This window comes from Hylobates moloch, unplaced genomic scaffold (genome assembly GCF_009828535.3).
Source record: "Hylobates moloch isolate HMO894 unplaced genomic scaffold, HMol_V3 SCAFFOLD_9, whole genome shotgun sequence".
Classification (NCBI taxonomy): domain Eukaryota; kingdom Metazoa; phylum Chordata; class Mammalia; order Primates; family Hylobatidae; genus Hylobates; species Hylobates moloch.
Genome location: NW_026652284.1, coordinates 52246816 through 52266750, shown reverse-complemented (window position 1 = coordinate 52266750; position 19935 = coordinate 52246816). Strand labels below are relative to the sequence as shown.

Below are 19935 nucleotides of genomic sequence, written 5' to 3'. Positions count from 1 at the left end.
AGCTTTTGACCTTTCTTCTCTTAGACTCTTGATCCTAGTGATTTCCACCATCTTTTTATAAATGATCAAAAAAAAAAAGTAGCGCCTTGTCAGTCATATACATTGCAGTTAGTTCGTTCCCCATTTATCATTTGACTTTTGATGTTTTTAGGGGGCAGGGGTTTGTTTTGTTGCTTTGTTTTTGATGAGCAGAACTTTTCTATTTTTCTGTGGTTGATTTTGCCCATCTTTTATAGCTTCTGGGTTTTGTATCATAGATAGAAAGGTTTTCCTTACTATGAGGTGTAAAAGTTATTCTATGTTTTATTCTAAGACTTTCAGGGATTTAAAAATTTTTATATTTAAATCTTTTGACACTCCTGGAATTTATCTTTATGTGTAATATGTGAGGTAGTGAATGCAATTTTTTTTTTTTCCAAATGGCCACCAGGAGTCCCAACGTTATTTATTGAAGATTCTGTTTTTTCTTCATACAATTTTAAGGCTGCCTTTATCATGTACTAAATACCTATATATATTTGGGCTATTTACTCTTTTAATGTAACTGTATTTGTACATGCTAGTATTATACTATTTCAATTACTATAGTTTTATATGGTGTTTTAATAACTGCTAGGACAAACTCACATCTCATTAAGCTTAATTTTTAGAACTTTCCTCCTAATAATTGCTTCCTTTCCTTTTTGCTTTAAATATTTGCCTTAAACATTTATTTTCAAATATTCATTGTAAAAGTTAAAACAATTCAGAAATATATAACTTAGAAAGTGAATCTTCTTACCCTCACCTCTTCAATTAATCACACTCATTCTAGATGACCGCTGTTAACAATTTGGAGTATAATCTTCCAGCATTTTTTAATTCTTAAATATTCAATTATGTATTTAACACATCCCAGTGACTATACATAATCTATATGTAAGTTATGTAATCCTGCCTATTTTCCTATAATAACTTTAGGTTTAACTTACTGGATTAAAAAGAGATTGATAGGTTTTTTAGGGTAGGTTAATCTCTGCATTCATGGAGTAGGGCTTTAAAGGTAGTGTCTGGCAGGGTTCTGATGTGATGCTCCCCTCTCCGTGTTCATGGAGTGCATAGCAGCACAGGACTTCTATCAGCATCTCTTACCCTCAACCTGTCTTCCCTCCTTCAGAAATCTGTCCTCATTCGGATCTCCTTTGTTCACCTCTCAGTTTTACTCCCTTGTGGAATTTAGCTCTTTCATTAGTGTCGAAGTTCATTTGTGGTGGCAGAGTCTTTTATTGTTATTATTTTTAAAAAGTCTCCTCCCTCCTCAGCTTTTTAAATTCTTTTTTTCTTTTTCCATTTTTTGTAGAGACAGAGTCTTGCTATGTTGCCTAGGCTGGTCTCAAACTCCTGGCCTCAAGCAGTCCTCCCACATTGGCCTCCCAAAGTTCTGGGATTATAGGCCTGAGCCACCAGGCCTGGTCCCTTCTCAACTTCTAATTTTTTTGGCACACCTTTATATGTTTTAAAATGCATTTATTAAATGACCTTGTTTTTTTAATACCTAAATATGATTATTTTTCTTCAGGGAAGATGTTTTAGAGGCTTTAAATGTAGGACATTTTCTTGGGCTTATGAGAAGTAAAATTAGATCAGGATTATCTACAAAGATTTATATGACCAAGAATTTCTAAATCCCACTGACTCCTTAGACTTTACAAGTAAATGAGTTATTATCATTAGACTTTGGAATGTTTGTAGGTCTGGATCTTACCAAACAACCCCTGGGTGTTACTCTCCACAGGAATGCCTGTGGGCTGTCAAGAGATTATTTGCCTGTATTCAGCATATAATACTTAAGAAAATAGAAGAGGCTGGGTGCGTTAGTTCACGCCTGTAGTCCCAGCAGTTTAGGAGGCCAAGGCAGGCGGATCATTTGAGGTCAGGAGTTCGAGACCAGCCTGGCCAACACGGCGAAACCCCATCTCTACTAAAAATACAAAAATTAGCTGGGTATGGGTGGTGCGTGCCTGTGGTCCCAGCTACTCGGGAGGCGAAGGTGAGAGAATCGCTTGAGCCCGGGAGGTGGAGGTTTCAGGGAGCCGAGATGGCACCACTGCATTCCAGCCTGGGTGACAGAGCAAGACCCTGTCTCCAAAAAAAAAAAAAAAAAAACACCTCATACTTAATGAAAGAAAACCAAAATAATTTTTTGTAGGGCTAGTCTTTTTCTTTTTCTATGGAAACTTGAGAAATAATAGTGAATGTATTTTTCCTTGTGGGCTGGCTGTCCTTTTCCCACTAGCACCCTTCTGTGTTCATTTAAACTGTTTTTTTAACATGGGCACAGTTTTTTAAAAGAATCAATAGACTTTAGATACTCCTGTTGGTCCTGTAGTAATAAATATGAGTTTAGGTACAATGGCTGCTTACCCCGAGGAGCTCAGAGCCCTCTGTAGATATTACCTAGTAAATTCTCATTGGATTCCAACGAGGTGTAATGCAGCTTTGCCTGTGGCAATCTGAAAATAAAGATAGAAGTAAAATGTCTTGCCTCCAATTAATTGCATTATGAAATAGTCATAGAATTATATAATAGTAACCAACTTTTAAAAAATGCATTAATCTATATAATTTCAGACATATAAAAATAAAATAGTATAATGAATCTCATGTCCCATAGTTTCAACATTTATTAACTAATGAATAAACAGCTTTTACTATTCAGGCAAACTGAAAGCTTTATAATGATTCCAAAGAAACATCTCACCACTTGAACACAGATATACTAGAAAAAAACAAATGAAGGAATTTACTATAATGATATTGGGGAGAGAGGAAGGTAGAAACCATCTGCCTGATTACATCCAGCCATGAAATCTAATGCCAGAATGAGGGCGGATGAGAGGTTAAGTGTGTGAGAGTGTATCCAGAGACAACCAGGACACCTCTCATTCATTCAGAAGTATTTATTGGTATCCCCTGTGCCAGATACTTTGCTTCTCCTCAGAATACACATCCCAGTATGCTGGAAGAGTGAAGTCTGACTTTCCCTATTGTCATGAGTATACCCTTCCATTGGTCCATTCATATCGTCATCTTTTTAGTCACTACTTAGTATTCCACTATATGGATATGTGGTAATTTAAACATCCTCTTATTTAGGATTGTTAAGATTGCTTTCTATTTTTAGCTGTTTTAAACACTGCTTGGGTGAAATATTTATCATATCTCCCTTCTGATTTCGTTCTTAGATTATTTCTAGAAGTAGAAATTATTGGTCATAGAATACCAGTGGGTTTTGAGCCTTTTGATATATGATTTCCATAGTAACCTGTAAAGGTTGAAGCTGTCTCAGCTGCTGCCAGTTTCTCATCACACCACACTCAACCTTTTTTATGGCTGCACAGTGTGATACAGTTTTTAAAACACTTTCCATATTCTCAGGATGTGGTACATATTGGTTCCTTTACTATCATAAACAGCTATGTAGTAGATATTATTATATATGTAGTTTGGTATGTACTTCAGATATTGTTTCAAAGTAGCTTTTAGGAATTGTTTTAGTATAGTAAAGGGTATGTGTTTTGTTTTTGTTTTTGCTGTTGCTGCTTTGACTCCTTGATATTGTTAAGTCATCTGTAAACCTCATAGTAGAGTCTCTGCAGCTGGTCACATCGAATATAGCCCACCTCATTTTACTGTGCTTTTTTGCTTGTATACTACTTCACACATGTTGCACTTTTTACAAACTGAAGGTTTGTCAACCCTGAATCCAACAAGTCTATCAGTGCCATTTTTCTAACAGCATGTGCTCACCTCCTATCTCTATATCACATTTGAATAATTATCCCAATATTTCAGAGTTTCTCATAATTATTATCTGTTATGGTGATCCGTGATAAGTGATCTTTGATATCACTATTGTAATTATTTTGAGGTGCCATGAACCGTGGCCATATAGGATGGCAAACTTAATTGATAAATACTATGTGTGCTCTAACTGCTCCATTGACCGGATGTTCCACCATCTTACTTTCTCTCCTCAGACCTCCCTATTCCATGAGACACAACAGTATTGAAATCTGGCCAATTAATCACCCTAATATGCCCTCTAAGTGTTCACATGAAAGGAAGAATTGCACATCTTTTACTTTAAACCAAAAGCTAGAAGTGATTAAGCTTAGTGAGGAAAGCATGTCAAAAGGCAAGATAGGCTAAAAGCTAGGCCTCTTGTGCCAGTTAGGCTTCTTGTGCCAGTTAGACAAGTTATGAATGAAAAGAAAAAGTTCTTGAAGGAAGTTAAAAGTGCTATTCCAGTGACCACACAAATACTGAGAAAGAAAAGCTGCCTTATTGCTAATATGGAGAAAGTTTGAGTTGTCTGGAAAGAAGCTCAAACAAGCCATGACATTCCCTTAAACCAAAGCCTAATCCAGAGCAAGACCCTAACCTTCTACAATTCTTTGAAGGCTGAGAGAGGTGAGGAAGCTTCAGAAGAAAAATTTGAAGCTAGCAGAAGTTGATCCCCCATAACATAAAATTACAAGATGAAGTAGCAAATGCTGATGGAGAAACTGCAGCAAATTATCCAGAATAGCTAAGATCATTCATGAAGGTGGCTACACTAAACAACAGATTTTCAGTGTAGATGAAACAGCCTTATATTCGAAGAAGATATCACCTAGGACTTTCATAGCTGGCAAGGAAAAGTCAATGCCTGGCTTCAAAGCTTCCAAGGACAGGCTGACTCTTTTATTAAGGTCTAATACAGCTAGTGACTTTAAATTGAAGCCAATGTTCATTTACCAGTTTGAAAATGCTAGGGTCTTTAAGAATTATGCTAAATCTACTCTGCTTGTGCTCTATAAATGGAACAATAAAACCTGGATGACAGCACATCTGTTTACAGAATGGTTTACTGAATAAACCAAACTTTTGAGACCTACTACTAAGAAAAAAAAAATTTCTTTTAAAATACTACCCCTCATTGACAATACACCTAGTCAGCCAAGAGCTCTAGATGTACAAGGAGATGAATGTTGTTTTCATGCCTGCTAACACAACATCCATTCTGCAGCCTGTGGATCAAGGGGTAATTTTGACTTTCAAGTCTTGCTTATAACTGCCACAGATAATGATTCCTTTTTTTTTTTTTTGAGATGGAGTCTCAGTCTGTCGCCCAGGCTGAAGTGCAGTGGTGCAATCTCAGCTCACTGCAACCTCTGCCTCCCAGGTTCAAGTGATTCTCCTGCCTCAGCCTCCTGAGTAGCTGGGATTACAAGTATGCGCCACCACGCCTGGCTAATTTTTGTATTTTTAGTAGAGACAGGGTTTCACCATATTGGTCAGGCTGGTCTCGAACTTGTGACCTCGTGATCCACCCACTTCGGCCTCGCAAAGTGCTGGGATTGCAGGCGTGAACCACTGTGTCCAGCCACCTTTCAAGAGTCTGGGCAAAGTAAATTGAAAACCTTCCTGAAAGGACTCACCATTCTACCTCCCATTAAGAACATTCATGATTCATGGGAGGAGGTCAAAATAGCAACATTATCAGGAGTATGGAAAAAGTTGATGCCAACCCTTATCAGTGACTTCAGGGGTTTAAAACTTCAGTGGAGGAAATAACTGCAGATGTGGTGGAAAAAGCAAGAGAACTCAAATTAGAAGTAAAGCCTGAAGATGGGACTGAATTGCTAAAATCTCCTAACTTTAATGGATGAGGAGTTGGTTCTTATGAATGAGCAAAGAAACTTTTTTTGTTTTGTTTTGTTTTTTTGAGACAGAGTCTTGCTCTGTCAGCCAGGCTGAAGTGCAGTGGCACAGTCTTGGCTCACTGCAACCTCCGCCTCCTGGGCTCAAGCAGTTCTTCTGTCTCAGCTGCCCTAGTAGCTGGGATTACAGGCATGTGCCACCACACCTGGCTAATTTTTGTATTTTTAGTAGAGATGGGGTTTTACCATGTTGGCCAGGCTTGTCTCCAACTCCTGACTTCAGGTAATCCGCCCGCCTCAGCCTCCCAAAGTGCTGGGACTACAGGCATGAGCCACCGCGCCTGGCCAGAAACTGGTTTCTTTAGATGGAATATATTCCTGGTGAAGATGCTGTGAACATTGTTGAGAGGACAACAAAGAATTTAGAGTATTCTATAAACTTAATTGATAAAGCAGCATCAGGTTTGAGAGGATTTACTGCAATTCTGAAAGAAGTTCCAGTAATGCCATCAAATAGTATCTCATGCTACAGAGAAATCTTTCTAGAAAGGAAGAGTCAATTGATGCAGCAAACTTCATTGTTCTCTAACAAACTGCCACGGCCATTCCAGCCTTCACACACCACCACCCCAATCAGTCAGTAGCAATCAACATCAAGGCAAGACCCTCTCTCAGCAAAAAGATTATGACTTACTGAAGGCTGCATTTTTTACCAATAAAGTGTTTTTGATTAGGGTATGCACTTTTTTTAGATATAATGCTGTTGCACACCTTATAGGCTATAATATAGTGTAAACATAACTTTTATATGCAATAGGAAACAAAAATTCATGTGGCTTGCTTTATTGTGATAATAACTTTATTGGAGTGGTCTGCAGCTATACTTCCAGTATCTCCAAGATATGCCTGTACTTTTTCTTATATTTATTTACTGGTGACAGCTTTTCTTTTTATGGTTATATCACTTAGAATAATAATTTTGTTATTTCCTTCCCAATACTCATGCTTCTTTATCTGATTAATGTCTTATTGCTTTGGCTAAAACATTCAATTCAAAAATTTTTTTACTACTGTATTCCCAATGCCTAGAATAATACTTGAAACATAGTAGGCACTCAGTAACTATATGATTAATACTGTATTAAATCATCATGAAGATGTTGTCAGCCTTGTTTATCCTCCCTAATTGAATGAGACTTTGTTGATTTGTATATTCATTTAAAAAGATTTACTGAATGTTTACTTACTTATTCTTTAATAAGCCTTGTACTAGAATTCCTGGGAATACAACATTCAACATGAATGTCAAATTGTTTCTGCCTTTAAGGAGCTCACAGTGTGGTGGAAGAGAAAAGTAATATAAACAAGTTATAAAAGACCATTGTAGGTGTAGTAATAGATATCTGTACAGAGGTTGCAAGAGGATTGAGGAGGTAAGCACAACCAGTAGGTAGGTCAGTAGGGTGGGTGGTTATGTATGTGAGTGTATGTGTGAGAATATGTGTGTGCACCTGTGTTTGTGTGTGTGCTGGGGAGAGTACAGACCGAGAGATGTGGTGTCAGGGGTAGCTTCCTGAAGTTGGTGATGCCCTATCTGAGCTAAAAGGGCTATGTTAGAAGCAGGGGAGAGACTATGAGGGCATTTGGAGTAGGGGAGACCACATGAGTAAAGACCAAAAAGTCAGAATGGCCTAATGTAAGACATATGCAGGAGTATATGTAGTGCTTTGTGTACAAAGTGGAAATTCCAAGGCAGTAGTGCAGAAAGTGAATCTGGAGAACCTCCCTGTGTGCAGTGTTAACAAGCTGAGATTTACAGGAGAGGCATGATGATCTGATTCACCCTTTAAAGTCTGTGGAGGATGACTGGGGGTGGAAGGGCAGAATAAATGCATCTCAGAGGCTGTGGGAGTAGCTCAAGTGTGGAAAAAGGTGGTGCTTTGGACTATGATGGTGAATAGTGGATTTGGAATATATTTTGGAGTTAGAGGCAACAGGGTTTGCTGATGGGTTTGATGTGGTATTTAAGGAAAGACAGGAAACAAGGAAGACAACTAAGTTTTTGGCTTGAGCAAACAAGTGAATGATCATGCCATGTACTGAAATGGGAGACTTGGAATCGATTTGTGGGGCCCAGTCCATGGTAGTTTTTTGGTGTCAGCAGTAATTAGAGCCTAGAGTAAAAACACAAGAGAGGTTGTGATTCCAAAAGAGAAACTCTGTCAGCTTGTCTGGGTTTTTAGTATAACCCATGTGTGGTAATTGGCAGAGGACAGAGGTAGAGTCCATGGGCCCATTCACAACTGCTTTGGTTCCTGTTTTACATTTGCCACGAGATTCTTTGAAATAAATAAATTGCTGGCTCCTGTTGCGGAGACCAAAGCAGTACTAAAGATGGAAAGTTTGTTTACTGGGTGAGATTATCTTCCTGTTGGTACAACAAGGAATTTAGTCTTTTCCATCAAAATTACAGGGTGTCTTTAAAGGAAATAAGTAGGAAAGAAAATTAATGCAGTGTGAAAAGGGAAAAGATACAGACTATGAGGATAATCTGGATAATCTGAAAAACTGGAAGGAAGAGAAGGAAGGCAGTCATTTATTCCACATGAGGAGGAAGTGAAGTTAGATGACACTTTTCAATGGGGTGTATCTTAGTCTGTTTTGTGACGCTATAAAAGAAAACCTGAGACTGCGTAATTTATAAGCAGTAGAAATTTGTCAGCCCGGTGCAGTGGATTACGTCTATAATGCCAACACATTGGGAGGCTGAGGCAGGCAGTGGATTGCTTGAGTCCAGGAGTTCGTGAGCAGCCTGGGCAAACCCCATCTCTACAAAAAATACAAAAATTAGCCAGGCACGATGGTGCATGCACGTAGTCCCAGCTCCTTGGGAGGCTGAGGTGGGAGAGTCACCTGAGCCCAAGGAGGTCAAGGCTGCATTGAGCCATGATCACACTACTGCACTGCAGCCTGGGTAACAGAGTGAGACTCTATCTCAAAAACAGAAAAAAATTCATTTGTCTTATGGTTCTAGAAGCTGGGAAGTCCAAGAGCATAGCACCACTATTTGTTGAGGGCCTTCGTTTTTCATCTTCCCATGGCAGAAGGTGAAAGGGCAAGAGAGCACAAAAGCAAGAGGGAGCCAAACTTGCTTTTATAACAAGGCCATTCTTGTGATAGCTAGCCCACTCCCATGGTAATGACATAAATCCATTCAGGAAGGTAGCACCCTCATAATTTATTAGGTCCCACTTCCCAATACTGTTGAATTGGAAATTAAGTTTCCAATGCTTGAACTTCGGGAAACACATTCAGACTATAGCAGGTTGTTCATAGAAATATGATTAAAGTGTTTTGTGCTCAAATAAGTTTGGAAAAGGCTCCTCAAATGTGTACCAGTTGTGGTATTGTAAGACTGCTCAGAGTCTCTCATATGCAAATGTATATTGTTTTTTCCAGTAGAGGGAAGCAGAAATGGCAACATTTGAACAAAATATTAGCAAACAAATTACCATGCTCTTCCTAATCTAAGATACTGAGTAAAGAGAGCAACTGAGAAGAGTGATGTCATTAAAATGGTGTAGAGTAGGAAGTTCCAGAAATCCATCCCTCTATCGAAATAACTACCAACCTGGAAGGAACTACATGAAGTGCCTGTTGTGGAACTCTACAGTCCAGTTGAACACTTACAGCAAATATTAAAGCATAATTTGGAAAAATCACAGGTGGACAATTCCAGTCTTCAGCAAGTAAGATTCTGCGATCCCTGAGGAGTGGGATAATTAGATTCCTAGAGCTTTTATAAAATACTACTCAAATGTCCAGTTCTTAACAAAAAATTACAAAACACACAAAGAAACAGGAAAATATGGCCCAATACAGGAAAAACATAATTTTACATAGCCATCCCTGAGGAAATTGAAATATTGGAATCATTAGTCAAAAATGTAAATTCAGTTGTCTTAAATATGTTCAATGAGTTAAAGGAACCCATAGGTAAATAACTAAGGGAAATCAGGAAAATGGTATCAAAACAAAATGAAAATATCAATAAAGATACTGAAATTATTTAAAAACCAAAGAGAAATTCTGGAGCTGAAAGTACAATAATTTAAATTTCAAAAACACACTAGAGATTGGGTGTGGTGACTTAACGCCTGTAATCCCAGCACTTTGGGAAGCTGAGGTGGGTGGATTGCTTGAGTCCAGGAGTTCAAGACCAGCCTGCACACCATGAAGAAACCCCATCTCTATAAAAAATGCAAAAATTACCTGGATGTGGTGGTACACTCCTGCAGTCCAGCTACTTGGGAGGCTGAGGCACAAGAATGGTTTGAACCTGGGACGCGCAGGTTGCAGTGAGTTGAGATGATGCCACTGCACTCCAACCTAGGCAACAGAGTGAAACCCTGCCAAACACACACACACACACACACACACACACACACACACACACACACACAACACACACACACACACACACACACACACACACACACACACACACACACTAGAAAGATTCCACTGCAGATTTGAGGAGGCAGAATACAGGCTCATTGAACTTGAAGAAAAGAAAATGGAACTCTTTCTGTCTGAGAAGCAGAATGAAAAAAATGAACAGAGCCCGAAGGACCTGTGGGACACTGTCAAACGTAGAACCCTGTGTATTATATAGGAGGACCAGAAGGAGAAGAGAAGAGAGGGAGGAAACACCAGAAAAAATATTTGTAGAATAATGGCTAAGGAACAATGTCTGTGAGCTTTTGTGCCATGCCCTCAGTGATCAAAAGCAGCAATTAGCAATCAAAACACATAATCAGCCCTGGTCCCAGAAATCTGAACCAGGATTGTGGAGCTAGGGAATGTGGCATGGTAATTGCTACCACTTGAAAGGCTAATTTGAAATTCTTGAAGAATAACATAACTCCTCAAATTTGATGAAAATCTTTAATGCACATACCCAAGAAGGTCAATGTACCTCAAGCATAATAAAGTCAAAGAGGTCCACACCAAGGCACATAGTAGTGAAATTGATTAAACCCAAAGACAGAGACGGTGTATTGAAAGAAGCAAGAGGGAGGCAACTTGTTTCGTATAAGGGATCCTCAATAATATTAACAGCTTATTTCTTATCAGAAACGAACAGATCCAAAATCAATCAATCAATGAAAAAACAAAAGAAGCAGAAAAGAAACTATGGGGGCCAGAAAGCAGTGGGATGATGTATTTAAAGACCTCAAAGAATCTTCCCTAACTCATGAGGCCAGCATCATCCTGATACCAAAGCCTGGCAGAGACACAACAAAAAAAGACAATTTTAGACCAATATCGCTGATGAACATCGATGCAAAAATCCTCAATAAAATACTGGCAAACCGAATCCAGCAGCACATTGAAAAGCTTATCCAACATGATCAAGTGGACTTCATCCCTGAGATGCAAGGCTGGTTCAACATATGCAAATCAATAAATGTAATCCAGCATATAAACAGAACCAAAGACAAAAACCACATCATTATCTCAATAGATGCAGAAAAGGCCTTTGACAAAATTCAACAGCCCTTCATGCTAAAAACTCTCAATAAATTAGGTACTGATGGGACGTATCTCAAAATAATAAGAGCTATTTATGACAAACCCACAGCCAATAACATACTGAATGGGCAGAAACTGGAAGCATTCCCTTTGAAACCTGGCACAAGACAGGGATGCCCTCTCTCACCACTCCTATTCAACATACTGTTGGAAGTTCTGGCCAGGGCAGTCAGGCAGGAGAAAGAAATAAAGGTTATTCAATTAGGAAAAAATGAAGTCAAATTGTCCCTGTTTGCAGATGACATGATTGTATATTTAGAGGGCCCCATCATCTCAGCTCAAGATCTCCTTGGGCTGATGGGCAACTTCAGCAAAGTCTCAGGATGCAGAATCAATCTGCAAAAATCACGGGCATTCTTATACACCAATGACAGACGAACAGAGAGCCAGATCATGAGTGAACTCCCATTCACAATTGCTTCAAAGAGAATGAAATACCTGGGAATCCAACTTAGAAGAGATGTGAAGGACCTCTTCAAGGAGAACTACAAACCACTGCTCGATGAAATAAAAGAGGATACAAACAAATGGAGGAACATTCCATGCTCATGGATAGGAAGAATCAGTGTTGTGAAAATGGCCATACTACCCAGGATAATTTATGGATTTAATGCCATCCTCATCGAGCTACAAATGACTTTCTTCACAGAATTGAAGAGGGCTGCTTTGGAGTTCATATGGAACCAGAGGGGAGCTGGCATTGCCAAGACAATTCTAAGCCAAAAGAGCAAAGCTGCAGGCATCACGCTGCCCGACTTCAAACTATACTACAAGGCTACAGTGACCAAAACAGCATGGTACTGTTACCAAAACAGAGATATAGACCAATGGAACAGCACAGAGCCCTCAGAAATAATACCACACATCTACAACCATCTGATCTTTGACAAGCCTGACAAAAACAAGAAATGGGGAAAGGATTCCCTATTTAACAAATGGTGCTGGGAAAACTGGCTAGCCATATGTAGAAAGCTGAAACTGGATCCCTTCCTTAAACCTTATACAAAAATTAATTCAAGATGGATTAAAGCCTTAAATGTTAGATCTGAAACCATAAAAACCCTAGAAGAAAACCTAGGCAATGCCATTCAGGACACAGGCATGGGCAAGGACTTCACATCTAAAACACCAAAAGCAATGGCAACAAAAGCCAAAGTTGACAAATGGGATCTAGTTACACTGAGGAGCTTCTGCACAGCAAAAGAAACTGCCATCAGAGTGAACAGGCAACCTACAGAATGGGAGAAAATTTTTGCAGTCTGCTCATCTGACAAAGGGCTAATATCCAGAATCTACAATGAACTCAAACAAATTTACAAGAAAAAAACAGCCCCATCAAAAAGCGGGCAAAGGATATGAACAGACACTTCTCAAAAGAAGACATTTATGCAGCCAACAGACACATGAAAAAATGCTCATCATCACTGGCCATCAGAGAAATGCAAATCAAAACCACAATGAGATACCATGTCACACCAGTTAGAATGGCCATCATTAAAAAGTCAGGAAACAACAGGTGCTGGAGAGGATGTGGAGAAATAGGAACACTTTTACACTGCTGGTGGGGGTGTAAACTGGTTCAACCATTGTGGAAGACAGTGTCGCGATTCCTCAAGGATCTAGAACTAGAAATACCATTTGACCCAGCCATTCCATTACTGGGTATATACCCAAAGGATTATAAATCATGCTTCTATAAAGACACATGCACATGTATGTTTATTGCGGCACTATTCACAATAGCAAAGACTTGGAACCAACCCAAATGTCCATCAATGATAGACTGGATTAAGAAAATGTGGCACATATACACCATGGAATACTATGCAGCCATAAAAAAGGATGAGTTCATGTCCTTTGTAGGGACATGAATGAAGCTGGAAACCATCATTCTCAGCAAACTATCGCAGGGACAAAAAACCAAACACCACGTGTTCTCACTCATAGGTGGGAATTGGAAAATTAGAACACTTGGAGACAGGAAGGAGAACATCACACACCGGGGCCTGTGGTGGGGTGGGGGGAGGGGGAAGGGATAGCATTAGGAGATATACCTAATGTAAATGATGAGTTAATGGGTGCAGCACACCAACATGGCACATGTATACATATGTAAGAAACCTCCACATGGTGTACATGTACCCTAGAACTTAAAGTATAATAAAAATAAAAAAAAAGACCTGAAAGAAACTGTCAACCAAGATTGTATATCTGAAAACAATATCTTTAAGAATAAAGGAGATGGGGGTGGTGGAGCCAAGATGGCTGAATAGGAACAGCTCAGGTCTACAGCTCCCAGCGTGAGTGACACAGAAGACGGGTGATTTCTGCATTTCCATTTGAGGTACCGGGTTCATCTCACTAGGGAGTGCCAAACAGTGGGTGCAGGACAGTCGGTGCAGCGCACTGTATGGGAGCCGAAGCAGGGCGAGGCATTGCCTCACTCGGGAAGCACAAGGGGTCAGAGAGTTCCCTTTCTTAGTCAAAGAAAGGGGTAACAGATGGCACCTGGAAAATCGGGTCAGTCCCACCCTAATACTGCGCTTTTCCAATGGGCTTTGAAAACGGCACACCAGGAGATTGTGTCCCGCACCTGGCTCGGAGGGTCCTATGCCTACGGAGTCTCGCTGATTGCTAGCACAGCAGTCTGAGATCAAACTGCAAGGTGGCAGCGAGGCTGGGGGAGGGGCACCCACCATTGCCCAGGCTTGCTTAGGTAAACAAAGCAGCCAGGAAGCTTGAACTGGGTGGAGCCCACCACAGCTTAAGGAGGCCTGCCTGCCTCTGTAGGCTCCACCTCTGGGGGCAGGGCACAGACAAACAAAAAGTCAGCAGTAACCTCTGCAGACTTAAATGTCCCTGTCTGACAGCTCTGAAGAGAGTCGTGGTTCTCCCAGCACGCAGCTGGAGATCTGAGAACGGGCAGACTGCCTCCTAAAGTGGATCCCTGACCCCCAAGCAGCCTAACTGGGAGGCACCCCCCCAGTAGGGACAGACTGACACCTCACTCGGCCGGGTACTCCTCTGAGACAAAACTTCCAGAGGAACGATCAGACAGCTCAATTTGCAGTTCACAAAAATCTGCTGTTCTGCAGCCACCGCTGCTGACACCCAGCCAAACAGGGTCTGGAGTGGACCTCTAGCAAACTCCAACAGACCTGCAGCTGAGGGTCCTGTCTGGTAGAAGGAAAACTAACAAACAGAAAGGACATCCACACCAAAAACCCATCTGTACATCACCATCATCAAAGACCAAAAGTAGATAAAACCACAAAGATGGGGAAAAAACAGAGCAGAAAAACTGGAAACTCTAAAAAGCAGAGCACCTCTCCTCCTCCCAAGGAACGCAGTTCCTCACCAGCAACAGAACAAAGCTGGACAGAGAATGACTTTGACGAGTTGAGAGAAGGCTTCAGATGATCAAACTACTCCGAGCTACAGGAGGAAATTCAAACCAATGGCAAAGAAGTTAAAAACTTTGAAAAAAAAATTAGACGAATGGATAACTAGAATAACCAATGAAGAGAAGGGCTTAAAGGAGTTGATGGAGCTGAAAGCCAGGTTTCGAGAACTACGCGAAGATTGCAGAAGCCTTGGTAGCCAATGCGATCAACTGGAAGAAAGGGTATCAGTGATGGAAGATGAAATGAAAGAAATGAAGCGAGAAGGGAAGTTTAGAGAAAAAAGAATAAAAGGAAGTTTCGAACAAAGCCTCCAAGAAATTTGGGACTATGTGACAAGACCAAACCTACGTCTGATTGGTGTACCTGAAAATGACAGGGAGAATGGAACCAAGTTGGAAAACACTCTGCAAGATATTATCCAGGAGAACTTCCCCAATCTTGCAAGGCAGGCCAACATTCAGATTGAGGAAATACAGAGAACGCCACAAAGATACTCCTCGAGAAGAGCAACTCCAAGACACATAATTGTCAGATTCACCAAAGTTGAAATGAAGGGAAAAATGTTAAGGGCAGCCAGAGAGAAAGGTCGGGTTACCCACAAAGGGAAGCCCATCAGACTAACAGCTGATCTCTCGGCTGAAACTCTAATGCTAAATGACGAGTTAATGGGTGCAGGAAGCCAACATGGCACATGGATACATATGTAACAAACCTGCACATTGTGCACATGTACCCGAAAACCTAAAGTATAATAATAAAAAAAAAAAAAGAATAAAGGAGATGAAGCTGGGCATGGTGGCTTGCATCTATAGCCTCAATGACTTGGGAGACAGGGAGGAAGATTGCTGGAACCCAGGAACTTGAGGCTGCAGTGTGCTATGAGCATGTGCGTGAACAGCCACTGCATTCCCTCCAGCCTGGGCAACACATCAATCTGCTGTCTCAAAAAAAAATAATAATAATAAATAAGAATAAAGGAGAAGTTAACACATTTCCAAATATTATAAAAGCAAAAATAGTTCACTACTGATAGACAAAAAATGCTACAGCAAGTCCTTCAGGCTGAAAGGAAGAAATACTAAACAGCAATTTGAAGCCAAAAGAAAAAAATAAAGACTGTTGGTCAAGGTAGTTACATAGGGAAACGTAAAAGCCAATGTTACTGTGCTTTTGGTATTGTTTGTTATTTCCCTTTTTCGTATATAATTTTATGGGCAAATGCATTTAATAATACTTACAAATCTATATTAGGATGTATATAACGTGTAAAGATATAGTCTGTGCCAATCAGAATAAAAAGGGAGGGTGTAGAGATATAGAGGACCAGAGTGCTTGTAGACTATTGAAACTTAGTTGGTATTATTCAAAGGATGTTGTTATTTAAGATACTGTTTGTAATTTCCCAGCAAATTATTTAGAAAATAACTAATATAGGGAATGGGAGAAAAGAAGCAAATTAAAATGAAACACACACACACACAAAAACAGAGAAATAGTAATGAAGTAATTGAAAAGCAAAAAAGTATGTAAGGCATAAGAAAAAACTGTATAAGGCATAAGGAAAAAGTGAATTTCTTCTTTATTGATAATCATATAAATGAATGAAATGCAATTCTTAAAAGGTAGCAATTGGTACAAAAGATTAAAGAAAACAAGAATCCATCTGTAAGCCATCTACAAGGGAATCAAATTAAACATAAGGATACAAAATGGTTGATAGCAAAAGAATGAAAATGCCAAAAAAGAACAGGGTGACTATATTATTATCAGACAAAATTGACTTGTTAAATACAAAAAAGTTTTCAAGGGATGCAGAGGACATTATAAATTGATAAAAGATTTAGCACAGCAAAAACATAAAATAATTTTAAATATATGCACACTTAACAAAGGAGCCCCAAAATATATGAAGTAAAAATGGACAGAATTGAAGGGAGAAATAGATGTACATTAATTGTTGAAGACTTTAATACCCACTTTCAATAATGGACAGAACAAACATGCAGGAGAGCCGTAAGGAAATAAAGGATTCAACAGCTGTATAAACCAATTAGACCTAATAAAAATGTGTAAAACATTCCATTCAAAAATACCCATTCTTGAGTGCACGCATAACATTGTCTAGGTTAGACCATATGTTAAGCCACAAAACAAAGTGTTATGAATTGAATTTTCCTGCAATTTATATGCTGCAGTCCTAACTCCCATTACACTTCAAGCTATATGGAGATAGAGCCTTTAAAGAGGTAATTAAGGTTAGAGTGGGTCCTAATTTAATATGACTGGTGTGCTTATAACAAGAAGGAGATGTATGCACATAGAGAAAGTGCCATGTGGGGACACAGTGAGAGAGACAAGCCAAGGAGAGAGGCCTCAGGAGAAACCAGGCCTACTTAACATCTTGATCTTGTACCTCCAGCATCCAGAAATGTCAGACAATACATTCTGGCTAAGTCACTCAGACTGGTATTTTGTTATGATAGCTCTAGCAAACTAATACATTTTAAAACTTTCAAATTACCAAATATCTTTTCTGTTCACAATGGAATGAACCTGGAAATTACTAACAGAAGGAAACTGTAAAATTAATAAATATGTGGAAATTAAACAACACAGCCTTATATAACCATTTGGTCCAAGATTTTATTTTCTTTTTTTAAAATTAATTTATTTCCATAGGTTTTGGGGAAACAGGTGGCATTTGGTTACATGAGTAAGTTCTTTAGTGGTAATTTGTGAGACTTTGGTGCACCCATCACCCAAGCAGTATACACTGAACCCAATTTGTAGTCTTTTCCTCACCCACTTCCCACCCTTCCCCCACCCCCAAAGTCCACTGTATCATTCTTATGCCTTTGCATCCTCATAGCTTAGCTCCCACTTATGAGTGAGAACATACGATGTTTGTTTTTCCATACCTGAGTTATTTCACTTAGAATGAAAATCTCCAGTCCCATCTAAGTTGCTGCGAATGACATTAATTCGTTCCTTTTTATGGCTGAGTAGTATTCCATGGTGTATATATACACCACAGTTTCTTTATCGACTCGTTGATTGGTGGGCATTTGGACTGGTTCCACATTTTTGCAATTGCAAATTGTGCCACTATAAACGTGCATGTGCAAGTATTTTTTTCCTGTAACAGCTTATTTTCCTCTAGGTCAATACCCAGTGGTGGGATTGCTAGGTCAAATGGTAGTTTTACTTTTAGTTCTTTAAGGAATCTCCACACTGTTTTCCATAGTGGTTGTACTCATTTACATTCCCACCAGCAGTGTATTAGTGTTCCCTTTTCACTGCATCCACATCAACATCTTTTATTTTTTGATGTTTTGATTACGGCCATTCTTGCAGGGAGTAAGGTGGTATCGCATTATGGTGTTGACTTCCATTTCCGTGATCATTAGTGATGTTGAGCATTTTTTCATATGTTCATTAGTCATTTGTGTATCTTCTTTTGAGAATTATCTGTTCATATCCTTAACCCCCTTGTTGTTTGGATTGTTGCTAATTTGTTTGAGTTCCTTGTAGATTCTGGATATTAGTACTTTGTTAGATGTATAGATTGTGAAGATTTTCCCCTGCTCTGTGAGTTATCTGTTACTTTGCTGACTGTTCCTTTTGCTATGCAGAAGCTCTTTAGTTTAATTAAGTTCCCCCTCTTTGTTTTTGTTGCATTTGCTTTTGGGTTCTTGGTCATGAAATCTTTGTCTAAGTCAATGTCTACAAGGGTTTTGCCGATGTTATCTTCTGGAAATTTTACAGTTTCATGTCTTAGATTGAAGTCCTTGATCCATCTTGAGTTGATTTTTGTATAAGGTGAGAGCTGAGGATCCAGTTTCTCATTGTCTTACATTTGGCTTGCCAGTTTCCCCAGCACCATTTGTGCTGAATAGGGTGTCCTTTCCCCACTGTATGTTTTTGTTTGCTTTGTCAAAGATCAGTGGCTGTAAGTATTTGGGTTTATTTCTGGGTTCTCTATTCTGTTCCAGTGGTCTATGTGCCTATTTTTATACCAGCACCATGCTGTTTTGGTGGCTGTGGCCTTATAGTATAGTTTGAAATCAGGTAATGTCATGCCTCCAGATTTATTCTTTTGGCTTAGTCTTGCTTTAGCTATGTGGGCTCTTTGGTTCCATATAAATTTTAGGATTGTGTTTTCTAGTTCTGTGAAGAATGATGGTGGTATTTTGATGGGAATTGCATTGCGTTTGTAGATTGCTTTTGGCAGTATGGTCATTTTCACGATATTGATTCTACCCATCCATGAGCATGGGATGTGTTTACATTTGTTTGTGTCATCTCTGATTTCTTTCAGCAGTGTTTTTTAAGTTTTCCTTGCAGAGGCCTTTTACCTCTTTGGTTAGGCATATTCCTAAGTATTTTATTTTATTTTATTTTATTTTATTTTATTTTATTTTATTTTATTTTGTTTTATTTTATTGCAGGTATTATAAAAGGGGTTGAGTTCTTGATTTGGCTCTCAGCTTGGTCACTGATGGTGTATAGCAGAGCTACTGATATGTGTACATTAATTTTGTATCCTAAAACTTTGCTGAATTCGTTTATCCATTCTAGGAGCTTTTTGGAGGAGTCTTTAGGGTTTTCCAGGTATACAATCATATCATCAGTAAACAGTGACAGTCTGACTTCCTCTTTACTGATCTGGATGTCTTTTATTTCTTTCTCTTGTCTGATTGCTCTGGCTAGGACTTCTAGTACTATGTTGAATAGAAATGGTGAAAGTGGACATCCTTGTCTTATTCCACTTCTCAGACGGAATGCTTTCAACTTTTCCCCATTCAGTATTATGCTTGCTGTGGGTTTATCATAGTTTGTTACATTGAGGTATGTCCTTGTATGCTGATTTTGCTGAGGATTTTAATCAAAAAGGGACGCCGGATTTTGAGGGATGCCAGCTTTTGTGAAATGCTTTATTTAAACTGTGTCTGTTGAGGTGGTCATGTGATTTTTGTTTTTAATTCTTTTTATGTGGTGTATCACATTTATTGATTTGCATATGTTAAATTGTCCCTGTATCTCTGGTATGAAACACACTTGATCATGGTGGATTGTGTTTTTGGTAGTTGGATGCGGTTAGCTAGTATTTTGTTAAGGGTTTTTGCATCTATTTTCATCAGGGTTATTCGTCTGTAGTTTTTTTGTATGTCTTATGTGCTTTCCTGGTTTTGTTATTAGGGTGATACTGGCTTCATAGAATGATTTAGGGAGGATTCCCTCTTTCCCTCTCT

The 19935-nt window shown here is 39.2% G+C and overlaps 1 protein-coding gene across 8 annotated transcripts in view; it reads left to right on the top strand.

Annotated features, from left to right (window-relative positions):
- SPIDR (scaffold protein involved in DNA repair) overlaps positions 1-19935 on the top strand; it is a 527842-nt gene that overhangs the window by 186872 nt on the left and 321035 nt on the right. The gene's annotated exons all lie outside the window — the stretch shown is intronic.